The following is a 19,188-nucleotide window of genomic DNA, read 5'->3' as shown; positions in this document are numbered from 1 at the left end:
AGATAATAGCACTGCCCTACCTCACGAGGGTATTATGAGGATAAGTGCATTAAAGATTGTGAGTCACATAGATCCTATAGAAGCTGAAGCCATATAAGTACCTAAAATAGCTAGCTAGCCGAAAAGGACAGACCTGCAGGAGAGCAGATCACGTCCTCCCTCAGTCCTTTTCGCTCATGTGCAGCGCAAAGGCCTATTTCAGAAGAGAGCCAGCCAACCCCCTCGTTGCCTCGAGAGCTGCAGAAAACTGCATCCCCTCCCTTCCCCCCATGCTGCAGCATGGCAAATGGTAGGGTCAGGACCAGGAGCTCTCACAAAGGCAGGCTCCGCTCGCCTTCTCCCATGCTGGAGAATTACGAGTGGTATAGATTATTTTAATGGACGCATTACTTCCAACGGTGACACTGCCATCTGTTCTTCCCCAATTATGGATACAAAACCCCAGCATGTTTCTCCATTCTGGCAGTAGAGAATGAAATATAAGGGCTGTGAAAGCGTGGGTATTCTTTGAACAATGCAGTTGGCACCTGTGATATTTCCCTCCGCCTTCAGGCACATGTGAAGCCGGAAACACTGTCTGGGCCTGGTGCAGCTTTTCCTGCCCCCATCAAGTTCTGTTGCACCAGGGGCAGCTGTATTGATAAAAGGCAGAGGCTCGCATGCTGCTTGATTGGCCCAAGGTGTGCAGGCTAGCTGAATTATTAATGCAACCGAGCGTCTAAATGCTACAAAACTCGACAAGAATGTCTTACCTGCGAGGCGGCAATAAACAGGAGTGAAGCTTCTTTAGGGAGAAGGAATCAAGACAAGACATCAAAGTCCTGGATTCTGTCAGGGGAGTCACCCCCCTGCAGCTAGAGGGAGAGCCCTTAAATCTTTTATGAGGGATTTTCAGCCACTACCAAAATTAAGATGGAAGGGATGAATGACTAAAAACCAGATTAACGAAACGATAGCCCCTGAAATAAAGCTGCAGGGTACCAACCAGCGCGCCTGTACGCCGCACCATGTCTTGGCCTGCAGGTGGACGTGTCTGAGGGCAGTAGGAAGGGAGAGCAGAAACACTGTCCCACTGGAGACATGTCTGGTTCAAAATCTGCAGTGGGTATCAACTGTATCCCGGTGGCGCCTAGAGGCCCTGGCCAAGATCGAGATCCCGTTGTGTTAGGTGCTGTACGTACAGATGAGAGCCAGTCGCTGCTTTGGAGAGCTCATAATCTAAAGAGATACGGAGTAGGAGCAAAGGAGGATTGTTATCCCGGCTTTACAGCTAGGGAACCAAGGCATAAGAGAGAGTTGTGCATGGTCAAAGGGAGCAGGGAGTCGGTGGTGCAGCCAGGAATTTAATCTAGGTCTCCTGAGTCCCAGTCTAGTGCCTTAACCTCAGAACCATCCTTCCTCTTGAATGTAGGCTGCTGTCAGTTGTCTGCTAAAGTGTCTTGTCATTGGCCATTTCAGGGCCCGCTGACATCTTCAACACTACCTTGTTGGGGCATTGTGATTATACCATGGGTAGGTCCTGTCTGCAGAGCCAAGAATTATGTCACCGTCCCGATCTTCTCAGAGTAGCAATACAACCTGGTCACCTGGTGGTTATCCCCTGGTCTCCCGACATGCTCTCTTTGGTAGGGTGAGCGGACCCCAGAAGTGCCTGGGTAACCTGATGTTTATACGCTGTGCAGTGTTGTTTTGGGGTTAGAGCGTCAGGACCCCTGGGTTCAATGCCTCATTAGTGTGATTATATATTATTTGCATTGCGGCAGTGCCTAGGAGGCCCAGTCACGGACCAGGACCCCTGTGGTGCTAGGCGTCCCACACAGACCATCCCTGCTCCAAGGAATTGACAAGCCAACTGATCTAAGTGCCTTTTTCTGCCGCTGGCTCCCTCCAGTGCCTCAGGAAAGTCACTTTGCTGCCTTGTGCCCCGGTTTCTCTGTCAAAGGGGGATGATATTTATCAGCTCTGGAAGCAGGAGATTGCTATTCGTTAAGTGGTACCTTGCACTGTGATGGGAGAGAGCGTGATAGCAAACCATTAATCTGAAAGCATCATCTGGGGATAGGGTGACAAGACAGCAAGTGTGAAAAATTGGGACAGGTGTGGGGGAGTAATAGGAGCCTATTTAAGAAAAAGACCCAAAAATTGGAACTGTCCCTACAAAATCGGGACATCTGGTCACCCTACCTGGGGAGGCCTGGAGATGACTTTGTGTGTTTTTCAATCTCCAGGCTTGTGCACCTTCTGCCCTGTTTCTATAGAGGGTTTGCGCCGGGTGCTCAGCAAAGAATCTCCTGGAGAATGTGGAGTTGTTTGGTTTTTGTGTTCTGTTTTGTTTGTGTGTGTTCTTAACAGTTTCAAGGCTCTTGCATTGTAATGCACAGTCAAAATCCTGTGAATAACAGTACTGATAAAGTCACTGGAAACAATTCACAGTGAGTCTAGAAGAACACTGCTGAGGCTCACCCTTAATGGAACAAGTGGAGGCCTCATTCATAATGTAACTCTTCTGCCAGGCGCAGTTGGCTGCAACAAGGGCCGCATTCAGTATCGAGGGGTTTGTCTTAATTACACAAACAGACCTGGTTCAAGCCCCACCCAGTAATCTGGGAAAAATTAACACCACCCCTGGGTGCCTCTAAGAGGCACCTCCCCAGGGCTTCTCCATTCACAAGCACTGAGTCTGTGTATAACAAAAGAAAACTGTTATTGGAAGGTAAAAGAAACTAGGCATTAATTTGGGAAAACACCACAACCACATTCACAAGCATGAATGGGGAGCTGCTCCCCCCGTCCACCCAACCCCCATGCATCCGGACCTCCATACTCAACCCCCCTCCCCACCGAGCCTCACCCCCCGCACCCAGACACACACCCCTGCCAGCACCCTTCTCCCTCCCCACCCTCCACCCCCAAGGTGCAGAGCTTCCTGCAGCCAGGGGAAGTTTCTGGGGGTTGATCTGACCCAGCCCTAGCTGCTTTGTGCAGGGAAGGGAAGGAGGAGGGGGAAATCTGTCTCCGTGGTTGTCCTCCTCCCTGCCCAGCTGGGACTAAAGTCCCTGGGTGGCTGGGGCATCCCCAGACCTCCCTCCCCCAGTGCTTTACCTTTCCCCGACTGCCCGAACAGGTGTGTCCGAGGTGAGCGAGCACTGGTGCAGCTTCTCTTTGCTTCCCCACAGAATCCATTTTTGGTGGAAAGTAAAGAGAATCTGTGGGGGGTATTTTTCTGCGGTGCCACAGAATTCCCCCAGGCATCTGAGCGGTTGGAAATGCTAGACCAGAGGACTCTCCATAGTACAGGCATCACCATAAAATTGTTCCAGTTTCCTTCACCCTCCAAGTTTGAACCTCTTGAAGCCTGGCTCCTTCTAATGACACTGGCGGGAACGTTGACTTTACATGTCTAGAGGATGTAAAGGCAGAGTTACAGCAGGCTGGTAAAGAGAGCTGATGGACAGTCTCCCCAGGGTGCCATGCTCAGAGACTTGGGATAGGGCAACTTGAGTGGATGGACAATGACTGAGGACTAGTCTACACTTGGAATGCTCCAGTCACTGTCATTAATCCATCTCCCAGAGAGGCAGTAGCTAGGTTGATGAAAGACTTCTTCTGTCAACCTAGCACCACCTACGTAGAGCGTTGGCTTACCCGCATCATGGATTGTTCATACCCCTGAGCAACGTATCTGGGTCAACCAAACTTTTGAGTTTAGACCCAGCCTCAGATTCCAGCCTGCAGCTCAGGATAACCATGAGGGCCTTCTAGGGCCCAAAGTCAGTCTCATCTCTTCCCCCCAGGCCTCCCGTCAGTGATGAGGGCTGCATTTGGTAACTAACGTTCCTCCTGGAGGACAACTACCATTGATGATCCAACCTAGAAAACACCCTTGAATGTGGGTGGAGCAGAGAGGTCTAAGTCCCTCTTCAAAGAGGAACAGTGCTGCTATCGGGATAGCACGCAGCCCTGGGCTCTGCAACGCTGGGGAGCTTAGAAACACAGAGCCAGACAGGGCTGTTCTGTTCCGACCCTCAGTTCCTGGACCAGCTCAGTTCTGGCATCGGGACTGGAGTTGGTGGAAAACTTGTCCCTGGATTTCTCCACAAGCCCCTCAGGAGCTTGAAGGTCATGTCCATTGCTTAGAGTGCACTTATCCCTGGGTAGAGGTGTGTGTTGCTCCCGCAGTGACAGTGGATTTGAGATTGAGGGGGACTCCCCTAACGTGCATGGCTCCAGTACAGTACTGCTGCCCCTTTGGCCAGAATCGTTCTTTGGGGCCTTGCAGGGTTGGTTCCATTAGGATGAGAAATCGGCAAGTAGTCTTGTTTAGTCATAACAAAGTGTGTGCACAGCCGCCAAATAGAGTAGCAATAAAATGACAGGGAATTCCTTTGCTCAGCAACCTCCTAGTCTGCAACCCCAGCAAGCTCTATGCCCACGTAGCTCTGTCCTTGTACCTCTTCTTTGGTCTAATTTCAGCTGTCGGGTTCCGTGTGCTGGGTGGCATTGCTGGCTTGGGATATACAGGATGTCAGACTAGATGATCAGTTTGTCTTTTCTGGCCTTAAACTCTATGACTCCCTGGGTCCTGAAAACAACTATTCCTCCAGCCCTTTTCTCCCTTTAACACACACAGGCTGTCAAACCAATACCATAGCCCCAGGGCTTCCAGTCAAGGAACCTCCTGTCCTTGCTTTGACCTGCCCTGTACTTTGGGCAGTCCCTCCATTGCTTGCAGTTGCCTGTTGTACATAAAGGGACTTAATTGTTCTCCCATTGAATCTGAAAGGGTGCTTGACACCACCATTGGCTTTAATTAGGTCTCTGACTGGATCAAAAACTGAGGTGTTTGATGCCCATTTTGCTGCTTCTTCATTGTAAAGGTTAATTGTGATCAGATGCTTGACACATTTTCTATTAACAAGAAGGGGGAAGGAACACAAATTGGACTTGGGAAAGAACAGGTTAAAGAATATTTAGATAAATTAGATGTAATCATGTCAGCAGGGCATAGTGAAATTCACCATAGGGTACTTAAAGAACAAGCTGAAGCAATCTCAGAACCATTAGCAATTATCTTTGAGAAGGTCCCAGAGGACTGGAAAAGGTCAAACATAGTATCCATCTTTAAAAATGGAAACAAGAAGGACCTGGGAAATTATAGAGCAGTCAGCCTAACTTTGATACCCAGAAAAATATTGGAAGAAATTATTAAACAATTTGTAAGTACCTACAGGATATTGTGGTGAGAAGTGAAAGCCAGCATGGATTTGTCAGGAACGAATATTGCCAACCAATCTAATTTCCTTCTTTGACAGGATTACTGACCTAGTGGATAAGGGGGAAACAGTATATGTGTATGTTGATATTAGAAAAGCTTTTGACACAGTCCCACATGACATCATAAACTAGGGAAATATGGTCTAGCCGAACTTACTATAAGGTGGGTGTACAACTGGTTAAAAGATGTACTCAAAAATGTTATTTATCAATGGTTTGCTGTCAAACTAGAAGGACATATTTAGTGAGGTACTGGAGGGGTCACTTCTAGGTCCAGTTCTCGTCAATATTTTTATTCATGACTTGGATGGTTGAGTGGAAAGCACACTTATAAAATTTGCAGATGGCACCAAGCTGGGATGGGTTGCTAGAACTGTGGAGGACAGGATTAGGATGACCTTTATAAATTGGAGATTTGGTCTCAAATCAACAATATGAAATTCAATAAAGACAGTGCAAAATACTGCACTTACAATGAAAAAATCAAATGCACAATTACTAATTGGGGAATAAGTGGGAGGGCAGTAGAACTGCAGAAAGGGAATTAGCAGGGGGTTTGTCAAGGTTCCTCCCCCACTCTGAACGCTAGGGTACAGATGTGGGGACCTGCATGAAAACCTCCTAAGCTTATATTAACCAGCTTAGGTCAAAAAGTTCCCCAAGGTACAAAATATTCCACCCTTTGTCCTTGGATTGGGCCGCTACCACCACCAAACAAATACTGGTTACTGGGGAAGAGCTGTTTGGAAACGTCTTTCCCCCCAAATACTTCCCAAAACCTTGCAGCCCACTTCCTGGACAAGGTTTGGTAAAAAGCCTCACCAATTTGCCTAGGTGACTACAGACCCAGACCCTTGAATCTTAAGAACAATGAACAACCCTCCCAACACTTGCACCCTCGCCCCCTCCCTTTCCTGGGAAATGTTGGCTAAAAAGCCTCACCAATTTGCATAGGTGACCACAGACCCAAACCCTTGGATCTGAGAATAATGAAAAAGCATTCAGTTTTCTTACAAGAAGACTTTTAATAGGAATAGGAGTAAATAGAAGTAAAGAAATCCCCCCTGTAAAATCAGGATAGTAGATACCTTACAGGGTAATTAGATTCAAAACACAGAGAATCCCTCCAGGCAAAAACTTAAGTTACAAAAAAAAAAATATACAGACAGAAATAGTTATTCTATTCAGCACAATTCTTTTCTCAGCCATTTAAAGAAATCATGATCTAACACATACCTAGCTAGATTACTTACTAAAAGTTCTAAGACTCCATTCCTGGTCTATCCCCAGCAAAGGCAGCATAAAGACAGACCTACAGACCCTTTATTTCTCTCCCTCCTCCCAGCTTTTGAAAGTATCTTGTCTCCTCATTGGTCATTTTGGTCAGGTGCCAGCGAGGTTACCTTTAGCTTCTTAACCCTTTACAGGTGAGAGGAGTTTTCCTCTGGCCAGGAGGGATTTTAAAGAGGTTTACCTTTCCCTTTATATTTATGACAGGGTTATAGAGGATCACAAATTGAACCTGAGCCAACAAGATGATGCAGTTGTGAAAAAAGGCTAATGGCATTCTAGAGTGGATTAACAAGTGTCATATGTAAAACACAGGAGGTAATTGTTCTACTCTACTTGCACTAATGAAGCCTTAGCAGGAGCAGTGTGTCCAGTTTGGGGCACCACACTTTAGGAAAGGTGTGGACAAATTGGAGAGATTCCAGAGGAGAGCAAGAAAAATGATAAAAAGGTTTAAAAAACCTGATCTATGAGGAAAGTTTAAAAAACTGGGCATTGCTTAGTCTTGAGAAAAGAAGACTGAAGGAGGGACCAGGTAACAGCCTTCAAATATGTTAAGAACTTTTGTAAAGAGGACAGTGATCAATTGTTCTCCAGCTCCACTGAATACAGGACAAGAAGTGATTGGCTTAATCTGCAGCAAGGGAGATTTAGGCTAGACATTAGGGGAAAACTTTCTAACTGTAAGAATAGTTTGCTCAGGAATAGGCTTCCAGGGGAGATTGTGAAATTCCCTTCTGTGGATTTTTTTTTTTTTTTTTTAAAGAACAGATTGGACAAACACCTCTCAGGAATGCTCTAAGTTTGCTAGGTGCTGCCCCAGTGTAGGGAGCTGGACATGATGACCTCTCAATGTCCCTTCCAGCCGTATCTTTCTATGATTTTAGGATTCCAGTGTAATAGTATAATGAGTGTCTGGGAAAGGCAGAGAAAGATTCCCTTTATAACGATTTTACCCTCCAAGCTCTGCTGATCCCCCGTGGCTTGCTAAGGGGTTTCTCAGAGTTTGTAGCCCGAGCCTCACATGTCAGTGGTACTCGGTTTCATGAGAGCTGCTGGCTATACGGAGAAGAACTGTCCTTTTGCATAGGCGATACAGCTTTCAGTTGTTCCCCTGTATTCATTGCAGAGTGCTTTTAGTTTAATTCCCCAGGAACGCTTCTTTTCTCCTTTGTATTCACTCCATATCTTAGTCAAATGGTTAAGTGTTTTCCACTGCTGCAAATGCCCTTTTAGCATTGGGCAGGTTCCTGCTGCTGCCTTCTTAACGCTGACAATGGATTTCATATTTATTTCTCTAGTACCTGTCAAAGGAATCCATTGTATTCTGCACAGTCCTCTCCCATCCCCTTGGCTCTGACACACTCAGAGCCTGCATTAGCAATGAGGCCATAGCTCCTTGAATTGGAATAGGTATTAAAAGGGGGAGGGCAGGGGAAAATGATGGTGGGAGAAAGAAAGAGACCCTGAAATGGCAGGGCAAGATTTTCTTTTCTCCTCTGATCAGGTGTCTGCCGCTAAATGTGAAGCTGGAGAGCAGATTCCAAGGCACAGCTCGGTCTGATCTGTTTGACAGATCTAATCAGGCAGGAATTGTGATGCCCAAGTCCCACACACCAGTGTCTCCCCTTGCGGATTGCCGTTCAAACTGAATATCCGTCACAATTACATTGTCAACTGAAACAAACCTGATGACTGCACAGCTGTGGACATAAGGGGTGGGGGGGGGGATCCCTCCCAATGCACACCTGTCTTCAGCAGGCATCATTAACCCCTGAGTGTTCAGAACTTCTGAGAAATCTTTTGTAACCATTGCTGGGGTGCAACTCTTCTGGGTGCAATCTGCATGGTACATGGGTCCAAAAACTTATCCTAGAGTGGGGGCTGCCAGAAGGGGAGGCGTCTGTCTTGACCCTTACCAGATGCATACATTATTTTATACTGATTTTTGTTTTTGTTTTGTTTTCCTAATCAAGAATCATAGAAATGCAGGGCTGGAAAGGACCTCGATAGGTCACAGAATCATAGGATATTAGGGTTGGAATAGACCTCAGGAGGTCATCTAGTCCAATCCCCTGCTCAAAGCAGGACCAACACCAACTAAATCATCTCAGCCAAGGCTTTGTCAAGTGGGGCCTTAAAAACCTCATCTAGGAGATCATTTAGTCCAATCCTCTGCTCTGAGACAGGACTAAGTATTATCTAGACCGTCCCTGACAGGTGTTAGTCTAATTTGTTCTTAAAAACCTCCAATGATGGTGATTCCACAGCCTCCTTAAGCAATTTGTACTGGTGCTTAACTACCCTGACAGTTAGGACATTTTTCCTAAAGTCCAGCCTAAGCCTCCCTTGCTACAATTTAAGACCATTGCTTCTTGTCCTAGCCTCAATGACTAAGGGAAAAAAAATGATCAACCTCCTCTTTGCAACAATAATTATGTACTTGAAGACTGGTATCATGTCCTCCCGTGCATTCTTCTCCCTCCATCCCCCCCCCCCCAAGTTTCTCTTCTCCAGACTAAACAAACTCACTTTTTCCAATCTTTCCACATAGGTCATGTTTTCTGGACTTCTAATAATTTTTGTTGCTCTCCTCTGGATTTTTTTTTTTCAAATTTGTCTACATCTTTCCTGAAATGTGGTGCCCAGAACTTGACACAGTATTCCAGCTGAGGCCTTATCAATGCTGAGTAGACTGGAAGAATTACTTCTTGTGTCTTGCTTACAACACTCCTGCTAATACATCACAGAATGATCTTTGATTTTTTTGCAACTGTATTATGTTGTTGACTCTCATTTAGTTTGTGATCCACTATAACCCCCAGATCCTTTTTGGCAGTATTCCTTCGTAGGCACTCATTTTTCATTTTGTATTTGTGCAATTGATTGTTCCTTCCTAAGTGGAGTACTTTGCATTTGTGCTGATTGAATTGCATCCTATTTAATTTAAGACCATTTCTCCAGTTTGTCAAGATGATTTTGAACTCTAATTCTGTCCTTCAGAGTACTTGCAACCCCTCCTAGCATGGTGTCGTCCACAAATTTTATAAGTGCACTCTCTGTGCCATTATCCAAATCGTTCATGAAGATATTGAATAGAACCAGATCCAGGGTAGATCCTCTATTGTGAATCATTGATAATTACTCGCTGATTACTGTTTTCCAACCAGTTGTGCACCCACTTTATAGTAGGGTTGGCTTGGCTATATTTCTCTCATGTAGCTGTGAATCACATTTTATAAACTATTAAGGAGACAATTGTGTTCTTCTCTATCAGATAAGGACTGGTTACAGAGCTTGCTTGTACACACCAGATGTGGTCCTCATAAGATTGTGTAATGCTCTGCCAGGTATGGCTGTGGTTGGCTTACACAAGGTATTTTAGACACAACACCAACTAGTAGCTGACCAGTATAATACAGTTTACTATTAAGTTCTTCATTCCTACCATTTACACTGTCATACTGCCTTTGAAATTCAGTATGTAACAGTCTGTTTAGTGTCTCTGAATTGTACTGGTTTTCTAATTACGCGACCCAAACGCATAATAACTTGGTCATCTAGCTGTCCATTATTTGCAGTGACTGGCTGTGGTGGGTTTGAAATCCTTCAGTCTTCATCTTCTTGTTTTGCATCTGGCATCTGTAGAGTTTGCTCTGTTGATGGTTGTTTCTGAGGAACAAACTGTAGCTGTCAGTGGTTTGTGTTGAGCTCCCTGCTGTCAGACTCAATCACATATGATCTGGGCACTGAATTCTTTTTCTTTACAACAGATGGAGTTGTACATCCTTTTTCTCCATCCGATTTGACCTGAACATGGTCATCAGGTGCTCGATCCAGCAGTCCTCTATGACATCTGTTGTAAAAGTGTTCATAATCTCTTTTAGCCATTTTATCTGATGTGGCTACTGTCTTCATGTCTGGCCACTTTGGGAGCAGGTTCTTCTCCAAAGTTGGAACAGTAGTTCTGTGTTGTCTTCCCATCAGGAGTTGTGCTGGACTACAGCTCACGAAAGCTTATGCTCAAATAAATTTGTTAGTCTCCAAGGTGCCACAAGTACTCCTTTTCTTTTTGTGAATACAGACTAACACGGCTGCTACTCTGAAACCTGGTGTTGATCTGTAACTCAGAAGACCAAGGAATGGGTCTTTTTGCTGTAGGATTTTCTGTACAGCTCTCTTAGCCTTTCCATTTGCTTTTGCATAATGTGGACTGCTAGTAATATGATCAAAATCATATTTTGTTTGGAATGACTTAAATTCTGCTGCAGCGAATTGTGGTCTATTGTCAGACACTAGTTGTTCTGGAATACCAAAGAGAACAAGAGTGCACTTCAGTTTCTCAGTAACTCTATGACGTGTTATGTTTTTCAAGTACATTATTTCTATATACCTGGAAAAACTGTCCATAACGAGCAAGAAATGATGTCCTCTGAATCTACATAAATCTGCAGCTAGACTCTTCCAAGGTCTTTCTGGTAGAGGAGTTTGTACACTGCATGACCCAGCATTGTCTCTTAAGTTCATTTGTACTGGATCTCTTTTCAAAACTCCAATATCCTCAAATCCTCCATCGAGTTCTTCCATCTTCCTTACCAGGCCAATCATGTCTGCCACACTATGATTGATAAGGTTGCTGATCTTAGAGCCTTTGATCACATGCACTCTGAATGCATAGCTTTCTATGTTGTTTCTTTAATAAACCTGGTGCGTGCAGTTCAGAATACTTCCAGGGCTAGTCAGGGCTATGTCAGGTGACTTCAGCTCTGGGAGGGGTTGAAGGTAGTTGTAAGTCCCTTCCGTGACATCAGCTCCTGAGTCAATTTTAAAGTCAATAGTCTTGCCATTAATATCCAGTTTCACTCTCTCGGTAGGCTCTGTCATCACAAATGATAGATCAAAAAACAATGGCTCTTGATTGTCTGTAATATGAGTCCAACTCCCTGATTGCTTTGGTGTGACAAACTGTTGCAAAATATCCATATTTCATACATGTATTACACCAAGCGCCTCTGGCTGGAAGTGCATCCTCTCTTGAGATATGACTTTTTTTCCATACCTTGTACATGTAGGCTGGAATTTGTCCCTCTTAGCCTGGGAATTCTCTCTCCTTGCCTCAGGGATTTTATGATAATGACTTCTAACACTCAAGTGTCTGTTTATAGCTTCTAAGCTAGTTTCAGGTTTTTTCAAGGTGCTCCTGCCTTTTGTTCTGTTGTTAATTCTGACTGCTTTGCTGTCTGTATGGCTTAAATTGTTGTTCATTTGTAGCTGCTGTGACAGGTTTTTATGTGTTAACCCAATAACCAGTCTCTCTCTAATATTTTCATGTTTCCCATTCCCAAAATCACAGTTTTCAGCCAATGTATGCAGAGCTCTTATAAAACATTCAAAATTTCCCCCTGGTTCTTGAATTCTCTGGTGAAAACGTGCTCTGTCATAAACCACATTTCTCTGAGGTATAAAGTATGTATCAAACATAGCCAGAGCCCTTTCATAGTCATCTTTGTGAATGACCACAGTAAAGTCAAAGGATTTAAAGATCCGCTCTGTTTGCTTCCCCATAGCATAAATTAAAGAAGACACCTGTCTATTTCCAGTGGAGTTTGTTTGCAATTTGCAATCTGCTTCCAATCTGTCCATTGTGAAGGTTTGTCAAAGCTGAAGTTCTCTGGGACATTGAAAAGTGACATGCTAATGAGCTCTTGCAATCTTTGTTGCACTTTTTGTTCTATCTGCAACCTTTGTTGCTGTTTTCCTTCTGATTCTGGTGTTAGTTTAATCATGAGACCATGTCATTTAGGTAAGGCTGAGGTTTGTTTCAATGAAGTATTTTACATGGAGTGCCACCTAGTGGCTGGACAGTGTGATACCGTTTAGCATTCCATTGCAGCAATGGTCCATCCTGGAAAGCTTGGTAATTCCCATGGGAGTTAGGCACCTAGGTAACTTCAGAGATCTGGGTCTCTGAATGTCTAATGTTTTGTAGTTTACACGCCCCGGTGCCTGTGCCCAGTGTAACAAACATGTAATTGGCACCAGAAGGTGGCAGTTATGCTAACACAAATTCTTGTAAATTAATCTCTAAATTTGGTCTCTTAGGCTATACTAGCTTAATATTAGTGTTTGTCCTGGTTTAAAAAAAAAAAGGCAAAAATCCCACAACCCCCCAAAAAACCAAATCCACACAAAACAGGCTCCACACAAAACAAGTGCCTCATCTGGGCTGGAACTCTCCTGGCCCCCAAAACTGAGCAAAAATGGGGAGCTGAACATTGGGTTATAATACAGTCCAGGCACTTGTCATCTGCTGCTTTCTGCCTTTAACCATCTTCCTTCCCCACCCCCAAGTAAATCATGACCACTTTATGATGATCAGTTTGCCACTTAATTTATCTTGTTTATTTACCCAAACAGAAAGTCAATGTGTTCTTCATCTGCCATCAGGCATGGTGGCAACCAGCTTGGTTGTAGGAATACAAATGGATGCAACAGAACTCAGATCCAGATTCTTTTTTTTTCTTCTTTTTCGCGTGGATTATCTTTCTAGAATACACCTGGCCCCAGGTGTGACTAGGTAGCTTTTCCTGCACAGTATGGCTTCAGGCAAGGCTAAAATGCAGAGCAGTTGCCTCTGGAATTGAAGAGCTGGAAGCCAGCTTGAGGGTCAGCTCATTACAGAGAAGGAATTTCCCAGAGCTGATGCTGTCCCTGAGCTGTCTGTGGCTGTGGTTTGTTGATGGAACACTCCAGTATGAGGCTTAATCTGCACTAGAAGCTACTATTCTGCCAGGAGGGTCTGGAATTGATACTTCAAAGATGTTGTCTAGATCAGTGGCTCTCAACCTTTCCAGACCGCTGCCCCCCTTTCAAGAGTCTGATTTGTCTTGTTTACCCCCAAGTTTCACCTCACTTAAAAACGACTTGCTTTCCAAATCAGATATAAAAATACAGAAGTGTCACAGCCCACTGTTACTGAAAAATTGCTGACTTTCTTATTTTTGCTGTATAATTATAAAATAAATTGAATATAAATATTGTACTTACATTTCAGTGTATAATATATAGAGCAGTATGAAACAAGTCAGTGTCTGCATGCAATTTTAGTTTGTACTGACTTTGTCAGTGCTGTTTGTATAGCCTGTTTTAAAAGTAGGCAAATATCTAGATGAGTTGTTGTACCCCCTGGAAGACCTCTGTGTACCCCCAGGGGTACATGTACCCTGGGTTGAGAACCACTGGTGTAGATTGTACTGAGGGCTTTCCACCCACCGGGGAAGGCACAGCACCTGCCCCAAAGAGCTGATCATTTCAGTCCCTGTCCTGCCCTGAACTCCACGCCCTGCAAGCAGCCCCGCAGCAGTCAGTAGGTCCCAGCATGGGCACAGAGGTCTGCCCATGCAGTCCAAGTGGTCAAAGGGATCGTAGCTCACATCTTTATAATGGCTTGCTCTGAGTTTTTTTTGTTGTGTTTTCTTCTTCTCCACTATCTATCTATCTAGGATCTGTAGGTCCCATTTACCATAGTGTCTGAGCACGTCACAGTCTTTTAAAGAATGGGGATCTGAGGCACAACAAAACTAAGTGACTTGCTTAAGGCCACACAGGAAGTCTGTGATGAAGCTGGAAATTGAACCCACGTTTTCCGAGTCCCAGGCTAGCACCTTAACCATGCACTATCCTTTTCTGAGGTGTCTTTTGCCCTCTACACTTTCCCCAGCTGCCCCTCCCCTAAGTCCCTAAGCCTGCCCTACAAACCCAGAGTGCTTGAATCTTCATTCCACATGTTCATGCCTCTTTCTAGGTTTGCTACTGAGAATCTCCTCTTACCATGACTTCCCCACCATCCTCCCTCAGCACAGAAAACCCCTACCTCTCACCCTTCCTGCCTTCACCCTGCTGAGAATATTTCCTCTCACTGCATGTGTCCCCAACCAGTTGAGAGGTGAGGGCGTGACTGCTGAAGTTCAAGGGCGTTCTGGGTGCTCCTCACTTCTGGAAATCAGACCCCGAGGAATGGAGCTTTCAGAAGGACTCAGCACCCAATTTCAGTGGAAGTCAAGAGCCTAAATACCTTTGTGGCTCTGGACCTGAATCCTTTTGAAAATCTGTCCGTAAGGGTATGTCTTCACTGCAGAGGTAACTTGGGCCATTGGCACCTGGGTTAGCCTAGGCTGGGTGTGAATGTTCCCCACTGCAATGCCCAGCGTGCATTACTATATCCTCACGGAGCGTATATCCCAGGGTTCTTTGCTGATGCTGTTAGATTCTTTCCCAGGCAATTGTGGGAGAACTCGTGTGTCCTCCGGGGGAAGGCATTGGGAGACTGTCAATGCTCAAGTGATTTAGCCTGTGTCCTCACTACGAAGTGAGTACATTGCAGCCCATGTTAAAATGGATCCCAGGCTCTCACCCACTATCCCAGCTGGGCTGGGTAGCCCAGAAGTTTTTGTGTGGGGACAGTAGTGGGGTTTGGGCTAAAACCCAAGTAAGAGCCCAAGTTAACACTGCAGTGAAGACATACCTTAAATGTGTAAAGTTGGGCGCACTTTTGAAAATTTAGCCTTCAGTAACGTCTCTGCTTCCGTTTCCCCATCTATGGAATGGTGATATTTATTTACTTGTAAAAAGTGCCTTGGGAGCGTCTGATGGAAGACGTTCTAAAAGAACAAAGGATTTTAATATCTATTTGCATAGAAGCCTCCCTAGTAACCAGCCCTGTTGAACAGCGTTTTGTAAAGCGTGGTGCATGGACGAGGTTTGGAAGTGCCCTCTAGAAAGTAATATTCAGGGCTCCATTCCTGACCCCCTGAACTCCTTTCTGCCTCTTGTCTACAAACAATTCCCCCATCGCCACGTGTCCCCCTTTCCCCTGCCACCCCCATCCCTGTGTAAGAATGAAATTAAACTTTGGCTGTGCCTAGTCTTGAACTGCTACAGCTTTAGTTAATCCTCCTCGAGAGGCGGTAGGTTAGGTTGGCATACGTCTCTCAGCGGTGTGGATTTTTCACACCCCTGTGAGACTTAGCTAGCTGATGTAAGTTTTCAGCGCAGAACAGCCCTAAGGGCATGTCTACATTACAATGACCCAGCAGCAGCTGTAATTCTACAGTGTAGACACTTCCTACAGTGAGAGAAGGGGGTTTCCTCAAGAGTGAAGAATTCTTCCATTCATGTACCACTATCTACACTAGGGTGTAGGTCTGTTTAACTACGTCTCTCAGGGGCGTGACTTTTTTACACTTCTGAGTGACTTAGCTAGGGCAAACTAAGTTTTAGGTGTAGACCAGGCCTCAGTTTCCCAGTCTCAAAGGTTTCTCTGCATGTAGAGGGGGAATGGGGATGGTGGGGTGAGATCTCCTGATTAATGGGGCTCTGAGATCATTCAGGGCCATTCATGTGGGTGTTTGTGCTGATATTCAGCAGCCTCCAGAAAGCTCAGGGCTTCTCAGATCAGAGGCCCTTCAGGTAGCTGTCCTGTTGCCTTTCCCTACCGCCAGCCGTGAGGCGAGAGGATGTTGTGTTGATTAACAGTAGGCGTGACCCAGCCGCCCACACTGTGCTCAGGTAGATAACGAGAGCTCACTGCCGCAGGGGGTGGTCGGCGAGTAATGTAGCGTGCCGGACCTTTGGACCACCGCCAGCCTGGGGCCGGGGCCGCCTCCCCCCTTAGCTTGAAGGGAAGCGTAATCTCCAGGAAGAGTGTAGTGCTGACGGGTTCATTCCTTTAAGGACAGTTCCACCGGCGGAGAGACGAAATGTCCCCACACCTCTTCTGGAACAAGCCTAGTCACAATCTGTACACCCGTTTCCTCCCCTCCCCTGTCCCTGGGAGGAGCAGGCAGATTGTTGGAGGTGCCTCGGCAGCCTCTGTTCCCAGCAAATCGATGGGAGCGCCAGGTGCTCAGCAGCTGTGACAAACCAGGGCGTAGATGTCTGCTCCTGCACAACTGGCCAGTCCCTATTTATCCAGTTCTATCAGCATTTCTAAAGTGCTGATCACTGCTGCAACCAAGAACTTTATTTGGATTTAAAAACCAGCAGCAACAGCAGAATGAGAGCTGGCCGGGCTTGGGGCTGGGAGCTTTGGTATGTGCGTGGGCGAGAGAGAGAAAGTAGCTAAGTTCCTGGGAAAAGTGGAGGAAACTTTTCCCCTGTTTGTTTTCTACCAAATACAACATCCCATCACTTTCCTTAATTGGCATCAAATGCCAATGTATCTGTCAAGCAGCCCATCAGAACAGAAACATTTCCCACAATGCTTCTTGAGGAAGACCAGGATAATCGAGGAAGAACAAGTGACTGCTTACACCCGTACGTGGCATGAAGATCAGTGGGTCTGTACAGTAATGCCTGGCACTCATAGCACCTTTCAGCTGCAGATTATGAAAAGCTCTTTACAGTTGTGGATGGAGTGTAATTATTCCCATTTTACAGTCAGGGAATGCAAGGCAGAGAGAGGGGAAGCACGTAAAGCAGAACCCAGATCTCCCAAGGATTTAGACTTGTGTCCTCATTACTGGGGCCAACCTCATTTGGGGGTTAACACGGTGCATATGGGTTCTAAAATCGGCCTTTCCCTGGACGCTCACCACACAGCATTCCACTCTTCTTGTGACTTCCTCAGGCCTTCTTCCCATGCAGACCTCAGCTGAGCGTGTCCTTGTGGGTGAGGCGGGGAAGACCGTCTATCATTGTAAGCAGGCTGAAGCCCAGAGCTCTGCATTGGGCTTCTCATGTATTTTAGCCAAATCGCGAGCTGATGTGGTTACCATGGCAGCAGTGTGGACCATACCTCTGTGTGTGCGAACTACACATTAATCCACAGCAGGGCAGTATGCAAAGTGTCAGGAGAATATTTAGTTCTTATTCCTCCCAACCTTCACTGAATAGTAAATCGGGGCTGGAGGGAAGGCAGACAGAAAGTCCAGAGAGCCTCCTGCAGGGGGGAATGCAGAACATTAGCTTGTGACAAATGAATCACCAGCCATTTCTTTGGGCTGATGAATGAGCAGTGACCTTACATGTTGGGCTTGCTGGATGCTAATTATTTTGAGAGGCCGGAAAAAAAAATGGTGATTGGATGATCAACTCCCTTCCAATGTCCCACCTGTTTAATTGTGGCCTCGTTCGGAATAGATACATGTGAGGAGGAGTGTTGCTTGAGGATCTTGTCCGTTACCGATGACACTGATGTGAGCTTTCGCCATTGAACTATGATAGAAATAAAATTAGTCCCCTGTATAATTGGTTCTCTTCTGTTTGATTGTAGGCAGGGCTAGAAGAACAATCTATTATTAAGGTTGCCAGATACCTCCTGTTATAAAATCTTATTTTTACTCACTTATAACTTTACCAAACTTTGACTGTTCTGAAATTCTCCATGCCAGATGTCTGCCTCAAGCTAAACTTTTTAGGAAAAATTCAACCAAAACAGTTCATCCATTTGCTAGAACAGGGCTAGAGGAAAACGTTGCACTGGCCATGCTGAACAATTCTGATGGCCTCTTTTTTGAATAGCTGTAGTGCCCCCATGCTTTGGAACAGGGACTTGACTTTTGGCGCAGGGGTTGCCCTTGTGTCAGGAACGTGCCTTTTGCTGTCCCCTAAATTTGGCTAAGTTACAAGCTTCTGAAAAATTGTAGTTTGCGCCTGCTCAGTGGAGACGTCTGTTCTAGCGACAAAAATTTCCAAAGATTCCATCCTCACTGAGCACGTTCCAGGCCTCATCGAGCCTAGTGCTCACCAGACTGTGTGCACCATCCACACAGAATGACGGAGCATGCTCCAGTACAGGGTGAAGCCGGAGTGTCCCTGTAAAGGCTGCTCCCAACTGCTTTGGGCTTGAGTGGGGCTTGCCATCAGATCCGAGAAACAGGAAGACTATTTCTCCTGTGCTCTCAATGAATCCCCCTGTGGGCACCCAAACAGCATGGAGATGGAAGTTGCCTGATTTGAATGGAGAGGGCACAAGCGCCAGACCTGGAGTGGGAGGTAAAGGCATGGACTGGGGCAAGGAGTTTCATCAGAAAGGAATTGGAGCGGGGAGAGAAGTTATGACTGGGAGTGGTTGGGCAAGAATACTGGGAGTCATGCAGAGCAGTGTGGCATCTAACTCCAATTTATAGGCTCTTAAAATCCCGTTAGGCCCCATCTACATCTGTAGGAGCATTAAATATCTGGTCCAAACTGAGCACCATCCATCGTGTGCACCAGGAGTCCTGTGGGAGAACTAGTAGGTGCTCGGGTAATTAAAGACTGTATCATAATGCAGACGCACAAGGGGGTGAATTAAGGTGCCATGGCTCATTTTAATTCTGACATTTCTTAACTTTGGAGTGCTAGACTTTGCAGCCTTAAGACTGTTCTTTCCACCACAGTTTTTGGTGTGTAATTCTGCATAGGTTCTTATATCACCCTCATCCCCCCAGTGTGAGAGCACCTTCCAGTAGTGCCCTTAGTGAGGTGTTACCCTGTGTATCCCCAGGTTTGCAGAGCTACAGTTGTGTTCCTTACATCCTTCCGAGAACCCAGGGTTTGCCCGGCTGGGAGTCTGAGTCTGACTATTAATTGCTTTTGGATGTCCTACATGCACCAGCCACCTAGGATTTGGGCTTCTGACTT

The 19,188-nt window shown here is 45.7% G+C and overlaps 1 protein-coding gene across 3 annotated transcripts in view; it reads left to right on the top strand.

The window, feature by feature from the left end:
• ASTN2 (astrotactin 2) overlaps positions 1-19,188 on the top strand; it is a gene marked incomplete at its 5' end in the record, with an annotated part of 616,673 nt that overhangs the window by 302,310 nt on the left and 295,175 nt on the right. The gene's annotated exons all lie outside the window — the stretch shown is intronic.

Source organism: Lepidochelys olivacea (assembly GCF_965140295.1).
Source record: "Lepidochelys olivacea isolate rLepOli2 genome assembly, chromosome: 16".
NCBI classification, from domain to species: Eukaryota; Metazoa; Chordata; order Testudines; family Cheloniidae; genus Lepidochelys; species Lepidochelys olivacea.
The sequence above is the reverse complement of the archived record's forward strand: the minus strand, read 5'-3'. Positions and strand labels throughout refer to the sequence as shown.